We start from the raw sequence: 16,298 nt of genomic DNA, 5'->3' as shown, positions 1-16,298 counted from the left end.
TGCATGAAACAAAATTTGTACACTGAACCATTATAAAGCAAAGGTGTCACTAGCTCAGCCACTCATGGACAATTCTGAATTTTGAAGTATTTCAGATTTCAGAATTTGGGATAAGAAAGACTCAACCTGTACTACTACTTTTGGTTTTTTTTTTGGGGGGGGGGGGTTCTCCTCTCATTGTTATTAATAACATTGTAAGCAAGGCTGCCACTTTTATACCCTTGTAATGGTTAGGATTTTGTGCTGGAAGGAAATGCTCACTGTATGTGTGAGGCTCCCAGAGTAATGTTTTAGCAAAAATACAACAGCCAAGAATAATCTGCATGACATAAGATTTTTTCCAGTAAAAATTAATGTTCCTTTTTTTGTTTGAAAGCATGTCCCTACTGAGAAAATTTTAGCAGCTGCTCCACTGGATTTTTCAAGGCCAAAGTAAAACTAATGAGGAGAAAAAGACCTATTTCACACTTTGAAAGGAGGGAAAGAAATACCCTACACAAGGCCTGAAACTTTCAGAGTAAGCACTTTAAAGCTTTACAGGGAACTGCCTCAAAACCGTAGCTAATTCTGAAGCATCACTACAAATTTCAGTATATCTTCAAAGCCAGGGGTTCAATGTGTGTAGTAGTTTTATAGCAGTTTACTATACTGGGAAACTGACAGCAAATGGTATTCATAGACTCAGGTCCAAACTGCCAAGTTCACTGCATACACTTTAGAGATTTCAGCTGCTCCAAGAATGTTGGTTATCTGAAACTGGTGTGTGTGTTTTTGTGTGTAGCCAAAAAGCCGGAAAAATAAAAGAAAAATCTGGGCTGCCTTGTATCAGTGAAAATAGGCAGGTTCCCAGGCTCTGTGTGCATCAGATTACAGAAGATAGTGGTGATGATGATGATGACTATGACGACAATGATGCCCAAGCTTGTTGCCATCTGTTCAGAGCCTGTGAGAAATGAGTTGGTGGTCATGGTCCAGTCTCTGTTGTGCAAATACCACAAAAGCTCCCATAACATTTGGCATTAGACTAAGGGAAACAGTAACTGACGATTAAAATGTTACTGAACAAGCATACAAAATGAATTACCTCAAAAAAGAAAACTCCTTCAGTGGAGAAAAGTATGGAACATAAATAGAAGTGTCCATAATTATAGTAACTGCCCCTCAATTTTCCTTTGTATTTTTTCAACACATGTATACCTATTAACATGGGAATGGTAGTATATCTTATTTCTTTCACTATGGGAGAACACTTGGGAATGCTTCCCATGATGGTAGAAAAGATGTAAGAATAGCCACATTGATGGTGGTAAACATACAGACCTGAGTGTTGCTTGCTAAGATAGTCTGACCTTAGACCAAAAGTCTGATCTTAGACCTAAGAGCAGCTCTCCTGGAATTGTTTACTCAGGCGGGGGGGGGGGGGGTTGCTCTGTTGATCACTGTGCTTTTGGCAGGAACTCCAGGTCAAATTAAGTCAGGCTACCTCCTGCATCCTGTCTTTCATCCTGTTTTCTTCAGGGTAAGAGGACAGAGTATTTGGAAACAATAAATGTACAACTTTAAATGTACAATTGGGAATGCATTCTGCAGCTGGGTCTCTTTCAAAGTGTCATCTGCCTATACCAGGCTACCCACTACAACCTCTAAAACTGAAGATACTACCTTTGTTAGTTTACATGGGTATGGCTGCAGTTCACTTTTCCTAAAGCAGTCAAAGAACCTAACATTAAAAAATTAAAAGACAATTTGGTGGTTGCATTTCCCTCCTTCAGTCTCTTAAACTGAGCTGTTCAAATGTGAATTTGTACAAAATGCTATTTGCTTTCTTCACTTTTTGCATTCAGTTTCCATCAGTTGAATGCAGAAAGTTAATTCAATGAAATTTTGTGAAATAAAGGCAAGATGACCCTAAGATGCATGTCAGCCTCTTTAAGACACAGCAGTGTCCTCCTTAGGTTTTCCCCACCAGTTGTATTATGAGTTTGTTGAAGTAGCACAACACCCCTGTCATAAGGTTAATTGAAGATTATAGTTGCATATAGGATTTGCTGACATGTTTAGGGTTAAGGTGTGTATAGTCTGACAGATCATGGGAGATCTGCTGTTTTCAGCAGCTGTTAGTTGTAGACTTGCTGCAAATGTTTTACATGCTCTCCTCTACTCTTGTGTGTGCCTTATGATGAACTGCTTAGCTTGAGTTCATGCCCTGTGAGCTGATCTCTAGCCAGGAGGAGGAGTTTTATGTTGCTATGATTGAGTCTGTGAGTAATTTGGTTCTTGTATCAGCTCCAAGGTTGTTAGCAAAGGAGTCAGTACAGATGGTACAACAGAAGTCGGGACACTTGTTAATTTAAATTGCTCTGGGTATCTGCAAAAACACTTGATCTTTTTCCATATGGGAAAATAACTATTTAGTATTGATTTCATTTACTGCTTTGGATGCAGGTTTTATTAACCTGCTGGTTGCATTGCCACATAAGGTTGGATTAAAGGCTGTGATCTACCAATATACATACACCCATGACCTGTTTGTGGCTTATGATCCTGGCTTGTCCTAAGGAAAGGCAATTCAGAATCCTGGGTTGAGATGTCAGTGTAACAAACAACAAACCACAGAAAGAAGATTTGGTGAGGGGATTAGACCATTATTTACAAACAGGATCCCTTCAAATGCATGTAAACTTTAACCAAAGTGTCATTTATCTGATCCACAGACTAGGCATCTCAGAACTCTAAGTTAAGACTGCTGCTCTTATTGTAGTTAATGTCTAGACTGAGTACTAATCCTTGTGGATGCTGAATCAGCACTCCAAGTCATATCATCATTTGAGTGGTTTTAAGTACTGTCATGTTTGATTTCAGTAGATTCTCAGAGGAACCAAATTAACCGTAGCATTTTACTATGAGCTTGTCTGTAATGAGACTGAAGAGCTACAGTGATGAGAACTGCAAAGGGGGAAAGGGCAAAAATAAGCAAGGAAGAAGGGGAAACTAGGATTTGAATGTTGGCTTTTAATTAATCTGGAGAATGAATGTTTCCTCCTGGCTTTGTCAACTACCGTTAGATGGATTTTAAAAATTACGGGGAAGTAAGAGGAGCACTCAAATTCTCAAACTTAATGTCTATACTCATGTATAAGTCTAGAAATTTTAGTTTAAAAAAGGACCCAAAAGACCTGAGTTGATTTATCCATGAGTCAATTCAAGTACTGTAACTTTCATTCTTATTTAAAAAGGAACCATCCTGTGGGGAAAGTCAAGAATGTAATATTTCCTGGAAGCACTGCCCCCCCAACACACACACACACACACACACACACACACACACACACACACACTTTCATCCATTCAACCTTTAGTATGAGCACAAACAGTTATGCCTGCTGGAATTTTGTAAGTTCTCTAGCATTGTTTCCCTTTGCTCATCCTTTAGATCTTTCGTTACATAGTCCTACATTTTACCGAACTACTCTGACAAGTCTGACTCCTTTATGAGTGGAGTGACTGCAGGGTAACTTATTTAAAGTCATTTTTCCCATAGATCATGTCAAAATCCATACTTTTGGGCCCAAAACCTGCCCTCAACTTATGAGATCAATGTATAGTCAGGTATACTGTATGGTAGTTAGTTTTGTTCTGAGGGAAAACGAATCTTGATGTTTCAGGCTAGATTTCATTGGTGACCACATTATTCAAGCTGCTTACAAATAATTTCCCTGAGAGAAGTAGGGCAGGAAACTCCCACAATAACATTCACAATGGGTGGGAGAAAGCAGCCAAACATTGCTTGTGACATGTGACCAGCCAGACCAGTGTGCTCTCTGAGCAGCTGAAGGAATATTTCTTCCTGGCAATTGTGTTTGGAGAAATGAAGACCTCTTTTTAGAAGAATGCAGAGCTTGTTCAAGCAAGCTGATGCAGTTTGTCGTGACCAAAAACACTTTTGTACATGGTGATGCACTCTGTACTCACGCCAAGCTTGCCCTTGTTACCTAAATATTTCCAGACGTTACATTTGTTTTTGCATGTGCCTGCCTGAGTTCTTGCTTTTACTATTGACTAAAAATGGAAAAGTGTTGGCATCTATGTATAATTTACTGACTTTCAGCATGCAGATGTGGATGTCTTTGAGTTTCTTGTTTGTACTTGTTATGTGGTTTCAAGGTATTTTGCATTTATGGTTACCCTATCCTGGGGTTTTCTTGACAAGATTTGTTCAGAGAGGATTTGCTTTTGCCTTACTCTGAGGCTGAGAGTATGTGACTTGTCCAAGGTCACCCAGTGGGTTTCCATGGCTGAGTGAAGATTTGAACCTTGGTCTCCAGAGCTGTAGTCCAGCCAACATTCAAACCATCACACCATGTACTCCTTTCATGTACATTCGCAGAAAAAGCCAGGTGGATTCTTAGTGGCTGCTCTTCATAATTGCCCTCTGTATATAATATAATATAATATAATATAATATAATATAATATAATATAATATAATATAATATAGCTATCTCCTAAACAGTGAAAATTAAGAGTGCTCTTTTTTATTAAAAAAAAAAAAACCAAAGTGTGATCTTCAGTCATGATGAAGAAGCTTTGGGGAAACCCCTTTCTGAGACAAAAGGAGACAGAGGCAGAATGACAGCTTCCTCCCACAGGGAGAGGGCTTCAGTTACAAACCACAGGGCTTCCACTGTTCCTTCCAAAAACCTGAGTCTGTGGTCACCCTGAGTTAACTGTTAACAGTGCCCCTATACACATAAATATTGCACAAATAGAAGCAATAGGACTGCTGGGTCTCCCTCTTTTTCTCAGCTTTAGGCAATCTTGGCTGATAAGAAAATCACTTTTGTGGTTCTCCATGGAAGTATGCCGAGCAAGCCATGAACATTCTAGAATAAGCTGTTCAGAATAAGCTTCAGGGGGGCTTTTCTGGTTCAAACTCAGCAGTTCTTAGAATGGAAGACTCAAGAGTATAACTCAAAATGAAAGTTCTTTTTGCTCTCATTTGGTTGCCTGAATGATGATGCTACCCCTGCCTCTATGTGTGTGTGGACACATACACATACAACATACAAATGCAAACTAGATTTCAAGGTTGGTGATTAGATACAGTCTTTGCCTATGCAAGAGGACTGCTGGTTAGTTTTGACAGGCCCTGTGGCACACACCGCCATGACCTTGAAACAGATGGGAATAACCAAAGGCCTCAGGAGAAATGTTCAGGAGGCTGCTGCCAGTGCTGATCCATATGCCACTGATAGTAGTTGCCACATATAACCTATTGGTAGGGCCAGTCCTGGTTGCTGTGCACAGACTTGTCCAGGGCTAGCCTGACACTACTGGATCAGGGCAAAGGGTTCATGTTGGGACCTGACCTCACAGCACATTTCCATGCTTATTTAGGTGCTTCAGCTGAACATGATCTCATAGGACAACTTATTTCTTACGTTTCTATTTCTACCTGTATGTAAATTTATGATTTTTACCATCTTCCTCTTTAATCAAATATTACCAGATATATCTCCATCTAAATTGGTTTAGTTTTCTTTAGTATTAGTAGGTAATCTCTTGTGGATCATTTTTAATGACATTTTCCCTAATGATTCCTCTTAGCCCTTTTTTGGCCTATTATTGGAATATAATTTTTTAGCCATGTTTAGTTCTTCTTGGTCCTATTTTTTCCTGTAAAGCTACAAGTGTTTGGTTTTTAAATGTTGGTGTTTTTTTAATTGGCCTTTTCTCCAGCTTTATATATGTGTTTCCGTGGGCTGGCTTAAAGAAAGGAAATCCCTTACCTCTGGAAGGAAATGTATGTTCTCTTCCTGCCTTCTCTTGGTCCAGTGAAAGGGATTTCCCATTTTCCCAGTACTTGACTAAAATGAAGACTTGACAGGTAATTCACAAAATATGCCTACCAGTATGCAATGGGTCTAACACTGTAAGAGAGCTTCTCTAATGTCATTCATAGAACCATATGACTTGAGAAAGGACTAAAAGGGTCATCTGATAAAGTAAAATATCCCTGAGAGGCTAGCATCCAGCTTCTTTTTGTAGTATGCAATTGGTTAAGGATAATGTAGGGGTGGGCAGGAACTAGTAGAAACTCAAGGTCAAACCACTGGGATCTGGTGCACAATAGTCTTTCAGAGAGTTGATGGGCAGGCATGACACTGAAAAATCCAGAATTTTTTCAAAATTGTAGGTGATATGTCTTTCCAGACCCAAATTGTGGTTTTCCCTGATTTTATTTGTTTGTTTGTTTGCTATTTATTTATTTATTTATTTCAGCAATTGGGTGGGTATGGCACATTTTTGTTCTTCCTGTTCTTACACAATGAAGAGTCCAAAAGTTTTGTTAATTGGTTCCAAGTCACCCAGTGATACGCCAATAGATTCAAATCTACTGGTACTTTTTGCTCATCCCTGTTTTAAAGTAATTGCTGTGTAAGCAGCTATATCTGTGTTGCCTGTGTATAGAGGAAGGGACAAGACAAAGCAAAAGGAGTGTCATTTTTGGAAGTGCTGAGAAAGTTTTGACCTGTTGAAAGAGCCATTGCTATGGAGACCTAATGACAAGATAGTTGAATAGGACTCTTTGCCTTCCATCTTTCTCACACTGAAACTATCAGGGTCAGAACCTCTCAGCCTTGCCTTTCCCTTTAGGTTCATGCAAATCTTGATAGGGACACTAAAGACTCTTTTCGTCACAATGCCATCTCCCCTTAAATAAATTATCCTGCAGTCACTCAGCTCCACTCATAAAGGTGTCAGACTTGTCACAGTAGTTCGGTTACTATGCATTGTGTAATGCAGGCAGATAAACAAACTGCCTTCAAAGGAAGGAAGCAAAAGGCTTTTTGTATCGATGTATTCAGGGCTACAAATACAAGCAAGCAGGCTCTCCCCTCCAGTTGGGTTGTAAATAGTCTGAGAAAGAAGAGCAGAGTATAATTAGTTTACAGGTGGTTTATAGTAGGTGCTGTTTAATTTTTAGGGCTATACTATGCACCTGTGTGTTTTTCAGTCAGTAAATGAGATTTGGGTATATTTTCAAGCACATCTGCATTTATGATTCTTAACAGAGAAATAAAAAAAATCAGGATAATATCTTTCTCAGTTTCTCTTTCTGGTGTTGGAGGCAAAGATCATCTTTCACAAGTCATGACCATGTTCATAAAGCAGCACATGATGGTGTTTGTTTCCATTTACTGACCTGTGTATTGCACAAATGCAAGGCTATTTCACATTTCAAGGCACAAATGGACTCAGTATGTAGTAAAATTAGTCACTATGTATATAAAATAAAAACTGCAGATGTCTTTATCAGAAGCTAGAATGAGACCAGGTCTGGTAAAGTTGAAACTTTATTAGCTGACAGAAGGAGTGCCAAAAACCTGTTTTTAAGTGGAATGCTAGCTTTTCCTGCATCTGTATGCAATGTGCTCAATATTTGGACTGCATCCTGTAGCCAGGTTGACCAGTTTTTTTATTTTTATTTTTTAAAAGACTTATCAGGAGAGAACACAAACGGCTAGACTGGTGATGTGTGTAGCAGCAACCATCACAGTTCAATAGATGATAGATTTCTGAGACCACTGGACAAACTACCCTTTTGTGTTCATTCTTTGTTTTGCTTTCCCCTTTGCAAAAGCAACCTTAAAAACACATTGTTCATAGAGTGTTTTAAGCCAAACAATGTTATCACCCAAATCCATACAAACTGTAAATGTTTTTATAGGTGAAAGCATCAGACTTTTCCCACTTGCAGTGCTGTTATGTATGTTACATTCATTTGCAAGCAAATGAATGTAACATACATAACATTGTAACATACATTTGAAGTTCCCAAATAATGTAGAAAAAAATCCTTTTTGTCAATACTGTACTAAAGTGAAAATGCAACATATTTCTGAGCGCATATAATTCATTGCACACAAATATACAACTTTGATAGAGTGCACTTTATGTCCTGAAAAGGGTTTGCTTGTTTTGTTTTGTTTTCAAAATTTACGCCTTGATACTCTGGTCAACTATTTCCCACCTACAGTATTGTAATATGTTCAGCAATGTTCTGGTATTTTCAACATCTGTCTCCTTTTTCTTGCCTCAAGTTTCCAGACATAGATTCAGACAGAGTGCTTATATAATGGCATCAGATTAAAATTTGGGGCATTTTAAAAGAACACTTATCCACTACTGTAAGCAGAGATTGAGGGTAAATAGATCTCCTGCTTCTTCCTAGTCAGTCAGTAATTGGCCATCTATTCTATTTCTTTCGTCTGTATGTGAACCACTGACTATACAATCCTTTTACTATGTGCCTTGGAGTGCATTTCATTTGGAAGGCTGCTAATGAAGCTGTACATCAGACCACAGCAAAACCAAATGCCCAAAGCTGTGGAGTAATGGCATTTGGCTGCTTTTCAGACATGCAGCTCTGAAACTTCTGCCAAATGCCACTGCATCATTAAGTTTCAGAACGAGTTGTCAGTCTATGAATGGAAGAATACAAATCATGTCCAGTATATGTTACTGAAGAAGCTGCAGGTTCAACACGGCCAGAGCAGCCTAATTGTCAAATCAAACAAGAGGGCTATTCTCAGGTGCTATAAATCGATACACACACACACACACACACACACTGCTCTTCCATAGTTAATGCTTAAATATACTGTATACACCTTAGGTGGAACTTGAAGGGCAGTGATTTACCTTGTGGAATTCTGGGCTAAAGGGTGCTTTTCTGTCTCCACAACTGGCACCAAATATTGCTGTGTATAATTCTGCAAGTGGAAGAGAGAATGCCACACCTGGGTTTGTTTGTTTTTTTACACTGAACCAATATAGCACTTTGATACCACTTTAGCAAACATTGGCGGGTTACAGACTGCCTGTTTGGGGTGGGCTGCACCCGCCCCTTTCCCCGGGGTATCAGGGCCTCAGTGTCCAGAGCGGCAGCCGCTGAGGCCCCGATCCACCGCTTTCCAGGCTGCAGGGAAGTGGCAAAAGGCCGCTTCCCCGCAGCCTGAAAAGGGGTGTCCCTGGAGCTTCAAGCCCCAAGGACACCCCGCAGCGGCAGGGAGGAGGAGAAAGGGGCCGCTTGGCCCCTTTCTCCCTTGGTCCGCTGGGCGCAGCCATGTGAAGGCTGCGCCCAGCGGACCAAACCAGGAAGGAGCTCCGAAACGGAGCTCCTTCCTGCTCTGAGCTAAGGGCGCACTAAGCGCCCTGGCGCGAAGCGAGGACGTCACGTCCACACTGCCCTGTATAGAGGCGGCACAGTTGTGACGTCCTCATGGCGGCGGCCGTGTGGAACGGCCGCCGCCATTTTGTGCGCGCAGAGCGCGCACTAGGGTTAGGGGGTGGGGAAGCACCGCCCCTTTCTAACCCTAGTACGCACTCCGCGCGTACTTTCCTGCCCGTTTGTAACGGGCCACAGTTCCATTCTATTGAAACCTGGGAAATGTAGTTTTTGAGGCAGTCTAGACCAGGGAGATCCGCTGGTTCACCAAACTATAAATCCCAGAATTCTGTCACTTGAACTTTACGTGGTGTAAAATTGCTATAATTTTGTAGTGTGAAAGAAATCCATACTTATCTGCTGCCAGTGGGTCTCTTAGAAAAAAATAATTCATGCAGTTTAGGAGATAATACACAAATGAAATGGGAGAGAAAAAATATTATTTTTTCTTGCATTTCCTTCTTGGTGCTTTAATTTCTTCGATACGTGGTGAATTTTACAATTTTATAATTATTGTTTTCAAGTGTTCATTATTATTTCCCCCCTTTCAACCTAGTCTATGTTAAGTTAGTCCATTTCCAACGCAATAAAATAATTTGTTTGCAAAATATTGTGTTTAGATGTTTAGCTGTGTTTTTCTAGGCAGGGGATCTCATGGCCTTGATTACATTATCAAAGGGGCTTATGGCTTCATCATAAGTGTTAAGAACTTTTTAACCACCAAAAAGATTAAGAACCAGCCCAAGGGATGAACTTGTTTCAGCTTAACACTCCTGGGGAGAGTGACTACATGCTATGGAAGGATGTGATGAAAACAGAAATTTCCCTTCCTCTTATGTCTTTCTCTTCCTTCCTTCTCTTTTCTCCTTCACTGCTTCTCATCTTCTCTCACTCTTTTCTCCTGCCCATTATGTTCTCCCCTTATCTCCCCCTTTAACCTGGTTTTATAGTCTTAAGTTTTGCTCTTCCACCTTCCCATCCTCTAATAGTATGCCCCCCCTCCACTCCATTTTCTTCTCAGTGCACAGCAGAAGGACCTGTCTTTTTCCTGGTACACAGTGAGGCAAACAAATAATGTGATGATGGGGGGGAGCGGGGGGAGACCATGGATGTATTGCTAAATTTCTGTGGTAAAGGAACAAATGGCAAATGTTAACATGGTCTGCCAAGAGAGGTGGCAAGCTGGATGCACAGACTTGACAGATGGAAGTATCCTCACTTTTGTTCTACAGGCTCCAGCTTAGAAACAGATAGGGCCCAACTAGTCTTGGCTATTGGGTATGTGGTGGAAGTGGAGTCCTGAATATGAACTATGTATGGAAAATGTTTACTACAATTTTCTAGAACATACACATTCCCACAGTGAAGATGGAATGTATAGAACATTTCTCCAGATACTGTTTTAGATATGTATGAAAGCCTACCATCAGCGACAAAAAAATAAAGTATTGGGGAAGCCACAATCTCTCAGCATCACAAGGCAATGGTCAACCTCTTCTGTAAAAATCTTGCTAAAAACCACAAAAGAATCCTATGATAGAATCACCATACGTCGGGGTGACCTTGAAGGCACATAGGCTCTACTCACCAATGGAATACATCCCCACTCCCTAGAACAATGATGGTGAACGTGTGGCACGCATGCCCTCTCTGGCACACAAAGCCGTCTCTGATGACACACGGCAGCCTCAGCAAGTAGTGGCCCTTCTGGGCAGAAGGTATGTCTCTTCCGGGCGGCAAACCCGCACCTTGCATGCTATGGGATTTTGGGAACTGTAGTTTTGTGAGGTGTAATGAGACCATCCATGGGGTGTTCCTGGCAAGATTTTTTCAGAGGAGGTTTCCCATTTCCTTCCTCTGAGGTTGAGAGGGTGTGACTTGCCCAAGGTCTCCCAGTGGGTTTCATGGCCAAGCTGGGATTCGAGCCCTGCTCTCCAGAGTCTCACGCTCAAACAACTGGCTCTCTTTGTTCTTGTTATTGTTCTGTGCCTTCTGTGCTTTATTAATGTTGTTGTTGTTCTGTGCCTCCAAGTCATTTCTAACTTATGGGCCCAAAGCACCCTCCCTCCCTTCCGTGTACCAATAGGTTGCCATAACTGTCCACTAAAACCCGGGACAAAATATAGGACAAAATCTAGACCAAACTGTAGGACAACTGCAGGACAAAACTCAGCCCAAAATGTAGGACATTTAAGAAAAATGGAGGGCCTTAAATGTCCTACATTTTGGGCTGAGTTTTGTCCTGCAGTTGTCCTACAGTTTGGTCTAGATTTTGTCCTACATTTTGTCCCGGGTTTTAGTGGACAATTATGGCAACCTTATGGCAACCCTAAGGTGAAACTATCATGGGGCGAGCTTTGTCAGGGGGATTTCCATTCCCATTCTCTGAGGCTGAGAGCATGACTTGTGTGGTGCCTTCAAGTCGTTTCCAACTTATGGCGACCCTAATGTGAAACTATCTTGGAGCTTTCTTGGCAAGTTTCATTAGCAGGGTGTTTGCTATTTCTATCCTGAGGCTGAGAGAGTATGCCTTGGGTTTTCCCTCCAGAAGTCCTGCTCCCAGAAGGTGGAAGCCTCCCTTCCAGAAGTCCCCTTCCCCCAGTACTGGGTGACACCTGGTGTGGGAACACCACTGTGTTTGGGCATTCAGTCTCTAAAAGGTTTGCTGTCTCTGCCCTAGAATGTCTTGAAATTTAATTCAAAACTTGTGCTGAAATAGGTTCCCACCGTTATCATTTTGGGTTCTCAGTGTCACTTATATGTTGAAAAAAATGATATCCTAAATGGTCATAACAACTTATTGCAGAGCAGATTCTGTTTTTCAACCATCAGCAAAACAGCCATCAAATCTGCGACCTCATAAGTATGTAAGATGTGTCTTGTTGGATCAGACTAGGGGTCACTTCACAGTAGTGGCCTCTCCGATGTCTCTAGGAAGTCTCTAGCATGGCATGAAGGCAAGATCTCGCCTTTTTTTTTACCATGACTGGTTAACATTCAGAGGTACACTGCATTTTAACATGGAGTTCCATATCATTGTCACGAATGTCAATAGACCTGGATTACATATTTTCCCCCTAAAATGCAGAAAAAAGCCAGGTCTGAAAATGGAGTTTATACACAGTCATAATCTACTCCTCCCTAGCCAAAACCACCCGCAGAAGGCTATGTGTTTAAATGAATGAATGGGTGGTGGGAGAATAAAAGAGGAGGAGAACCTATTTTAATCATTTTTTTCTGCAAGGTTGTCAAACAGTAAAACTGGTTATAGCATAGCAATTTGAAAACAAGAAAATCTGTTTGCATTCAGGTTTGGTACTAGCAGATTAGGAAGGCTTACCCATGTAGGTTTTTTTAAATATCATTGATGGCAATAGATCAGATCCAATAAAGAAAGTATTACCTGATATGTATAAAAAGTTACAGATCTGGGCTAGGTTTAAAAAATCAAAAAGAAGAAAATGCATTCTCACGTTGTGGTAGTTCCATGTGACAATGTGCATGTGGGTCACTTTAAAACATATATGCAAAGAAATGAAAACTAATATGCAGTACTGTTTTATCTTGGATATTAAAAGTCAATAGCTTTTTTTAACTGTTAAATTAACTTCCATTTTGCCTGTTCTCTATGGGCTTTTCTAAATCTCAAGCGTTCTGAGCTTTCCCATACAAACATATGATTTGTATATTGTTGAATCATTTTTGTGAAAAAAAGTCACAAAATCCAAGATTCCCAAAATTCCTATGGTATCCCAGAGATTGGGAAACAACTTTTTGGAAGGACTGAGACATGATGGTGATGATTTCTTTCCCACATCTCCTCAAGGCAGGGTACAGCTTGTTAAAATACAAAATAAAATTAAAACCACATAAACTCACAGTTAAAATGCAACACTATAAAATCATTAAAATGCACTCATAAGAGTTTTTCAAATAGTCTGGACCCAAGCCATGTAGGGCTTCAAAGGCCATCACCATCACTTTGGTTTCTGCCCAGAAATGGATTGGTAGCCAGTGGAATTGTTTCAATAAGGGAGCCAACAAATGGCTGCAGCATTTTGGACCCACTGATGTTACTGAACAGCCTCATATAGAATTAGTTACAGCAGTGCTACTCAAACCTTTGGAAACCCCCCCCCCCCCTTTACACCTGTGTGCAGATGCACCACCACCCCAATGTAGTATTTGAATAAAAATACTTTGTTCATTTGGCATGCATATTTTCTTTCTGACATTCATGTATATTCATATTTTAACATTTTATAGGGAAATAGAATTGTTCAAATTAGAACAGTTTTAAGTAAGGTGAATATTTAACTCAAACTTTATGTGTATATTTTACACATAAAAATTTTGAAGATGGATCAGGGTTCCAAGTCTCATGGCCCCCCTCCCCTTGAGCAGTTTTCACATCTCAGCATTTAAGAACCACTGCATTACAGTAATCGAAATGGGATGTAACTAAGGTGTGTATCACTGTAGTTAGATCTGCTATGTCAAGGAACTGCAGGTAGTGTCCTCTGCATCCTCTGGATCTCTCTTGCTTTCATAATTTTTCACTTGCTCAAAGCACTATTTTTATGGTCGATTTATGCAGTTACGAGCACACTTGCGTAACCTGACCAGCTGGAGTTAAGATTGTAATATTGTTGGCACAGAACCTATTTTTGAAATGTGTGTGCATGTGCATGTGTTTGTACACCTATGCTTGTGTTTGCACATGCAGCTGACTAAATGAGATGTGTGTACATCTATGAATAAAAAGAAAACTGTCTTAGGCAGGAGCAATTTGTACTTGAATGTACAGAACCTGATCAAACGGGGAGGCGTTACAGAATCTGATAGTATGCAAAGGGATCTTGTAGTACCTTTGAGACTAACTGAAAGAAAGAAGTTGATAGCATGAGCTTTTGTAAACTCGAGCCTAATTCCTCAGATGCATGTTTGGAGTGCAGAATGCAGAGACAGAGCTATATAAACCATTTGGGTGTGAAAATGTCAATTCAAATTCAAAACTTGGATCTGGTAAGAAATTATATGACCTGAATGCTCACCAAAACCCCTTGCTTCTAAAGCCACCCTACACTCATCCTCACGTCCTTGCTTGAAATATGGCTTCATATTATGCTAACAGAAGCTCAGATCTTTTTTCTACGCCTGTTGTTTGAGCTCCTTTCTAACAATTGGCTGCTAGTGCTGTGAACCCACCCAAGCCATTAATTTTCTTTTTACAAGCTGTCCCGAGTGTAAACTGCATCAGTAAGGGAACTGGCAATGGCCCCCTTCCACCATGCACCTGGTGCAGTTCAGATCTGGAATTTGGTTGTATCAATTGGCAGGCTGGCTGCTCCAGATTAAGTTTCTAATCAGGCTGAAGAAGAGAGATGATTTGCCATGTCCAAGCACTGCTGTTCCTGCCTCTGCTTGAATGAATTTACTGAATCAAAATTAAACTTCATGCTATCGTTTCCCCTTTCATGATGTCCCCACAAATTGATGATTATGTTTTTCATGCTTATAAACAGTTGGCTTCTAATCAGTTGGATAATTTACAGTGTGCACTGGTCTAAAACAAAATACAGTTTGGTTTCTTCATGGAGCCTTTTGCAGTTGATAAAAAACTGTCTATTGCCCTCTGCTGGTAGTCCTGGAAAGTACATATCACATCAGTTTGCACAACATGTACGTCAGTAAAGTCTGATTGATCATTAAAGTGTCAGCTGAAGTAAATGCTAGTATTTACTTTAGTATGCACTGCATACCATGCGAATATGAAGTGAGTTAATTACCATAAAATCAATGTAAAATGTACATTTGTCCCATCAATGGAATGTAGATTTGCTCTGTTTGTTCTAAAATCAAAGGGTTTTTTCCTCTCACCGACTTTGGAGAACCAATTTTTCTTCCAGGATTGGTAGGAATGATCAATTTTTGTTGGAAATGTAACACAGTTTCAGGTTAGAGGAACAACATAAATGTACATTGAAGAGTGTAATAAATAAAATGAGAAGGCATATGTGCTAGCAGGGGGCTCTTAGTATGTGCTTCATGGTCTCAAGATGAATCCGTGTCCAAGTGATCATTCTTTTCCTTTATTTTGGAACATAGAAATCCCCCTTAAACCAGATGAAACCAGTAGCTAAGCCTTCTTTACGGTGATTGTGTCTGTCTGACATCTTTACCATCTCTATCCAAAGATGTGAGGGATTGAAACTGGGACCTTTGATGTCCAAAGCATGTGCTCAGCCACTGAATGACACACTTTTTGTCCTCTAGTCACCATTTGCAGCATCTTTGGGAGGCAGAGAGGAATGCTAGGAGCAGGAACCCATGGTACTGAGGTCAGAAGTTCTAGCCCAGAGTTCTCAGGGAAGGCTAAATGAGATGCTGCTGAAGAGACGGAAGAAACTGAAGAGACTGATGGCAATGGTGAAGATGGTGATGATTTTCATAATACTGTAATAAGATCATTCTCCTGCAACTTCTCAGTATTTTGATCCTGAACTAATGTGACATATCACCTCCTCCTCCTTCTGATAGTTAGGGGGACTGAGGTGATCAAACAAAGCCACCACACCTAAACCTTTGATTCAGGTTGTCATCACTGGTGCATTTGTAGGCCCCTACAAATAGTATCTGAATGCCCACAGTTGGGCTTCCTTGAGGCAGCAGGAGCAGCATTTATCTATGCCTTAGGGGCTGTTGAGTCACCAAGCCACACATGGGCCATTATATCTAAACTCTGAGCTAAGAACAGAAAAATTAACAATATAACTATTCATTTTATCACACCAATGCTTAATATCCTGTCAATATAGTTGATGTAACTATTAGCCTTACTATTCCAGTCAGTGCAATGCTTATGAACCTTTGCTATAGGCTTTTATATGAAGTTGAACCATTCCTGTATTCTTTCTTAACAGAAATCTAAGTAATAAATATGTTGCTGCTGATCTCCTAAACATGCCTCTCCAGCTCCCAGTGACAAATGTTTTCTATACTTTACTATAAAAAATGCTACAGTATAAGCTGAACTGGTTTTAAAAAGGGCAAAGTTAATTGTGTAG

General features: G+C 40.4%; 1 protein-coding gene across 2 annotated transcripts in view; it reads left to right on the top strand.

Annotated features, from left to right (window-relative positions):
- The window catches only part of SASH1 (SAM and SH3 domain containing 1), a 194,619-nt gene that overhangs the window by 97,475 nt on the left and 80,846 nt on the right, over nucleotides 1–16,298 (top strand). The window lies entirely within an intron of this gene.

Source organism: Sceloporus occidentalis, unplaced genomic scaffold (genome assembly GCF_023333645.1).
Source record: "Sceloporus occidentalis isolate IW3139 unplaced genomic scaffold, rSceOcc1.0.p SCAF_6, whole genome shotgun sequence".
Classification (NCBI taxonomy): Eukaryota; Metazoa; Chordata; class Lepidosauria; order Squamata; family Phrynosomatidae; genus Sceloporus; species Sceloporus occidentalis.
The sequence above is the reverse complement of the archived record's forward strand: the minus strand, read 5'-3'. Positions and strand labels throughout refer to the sequence as shown.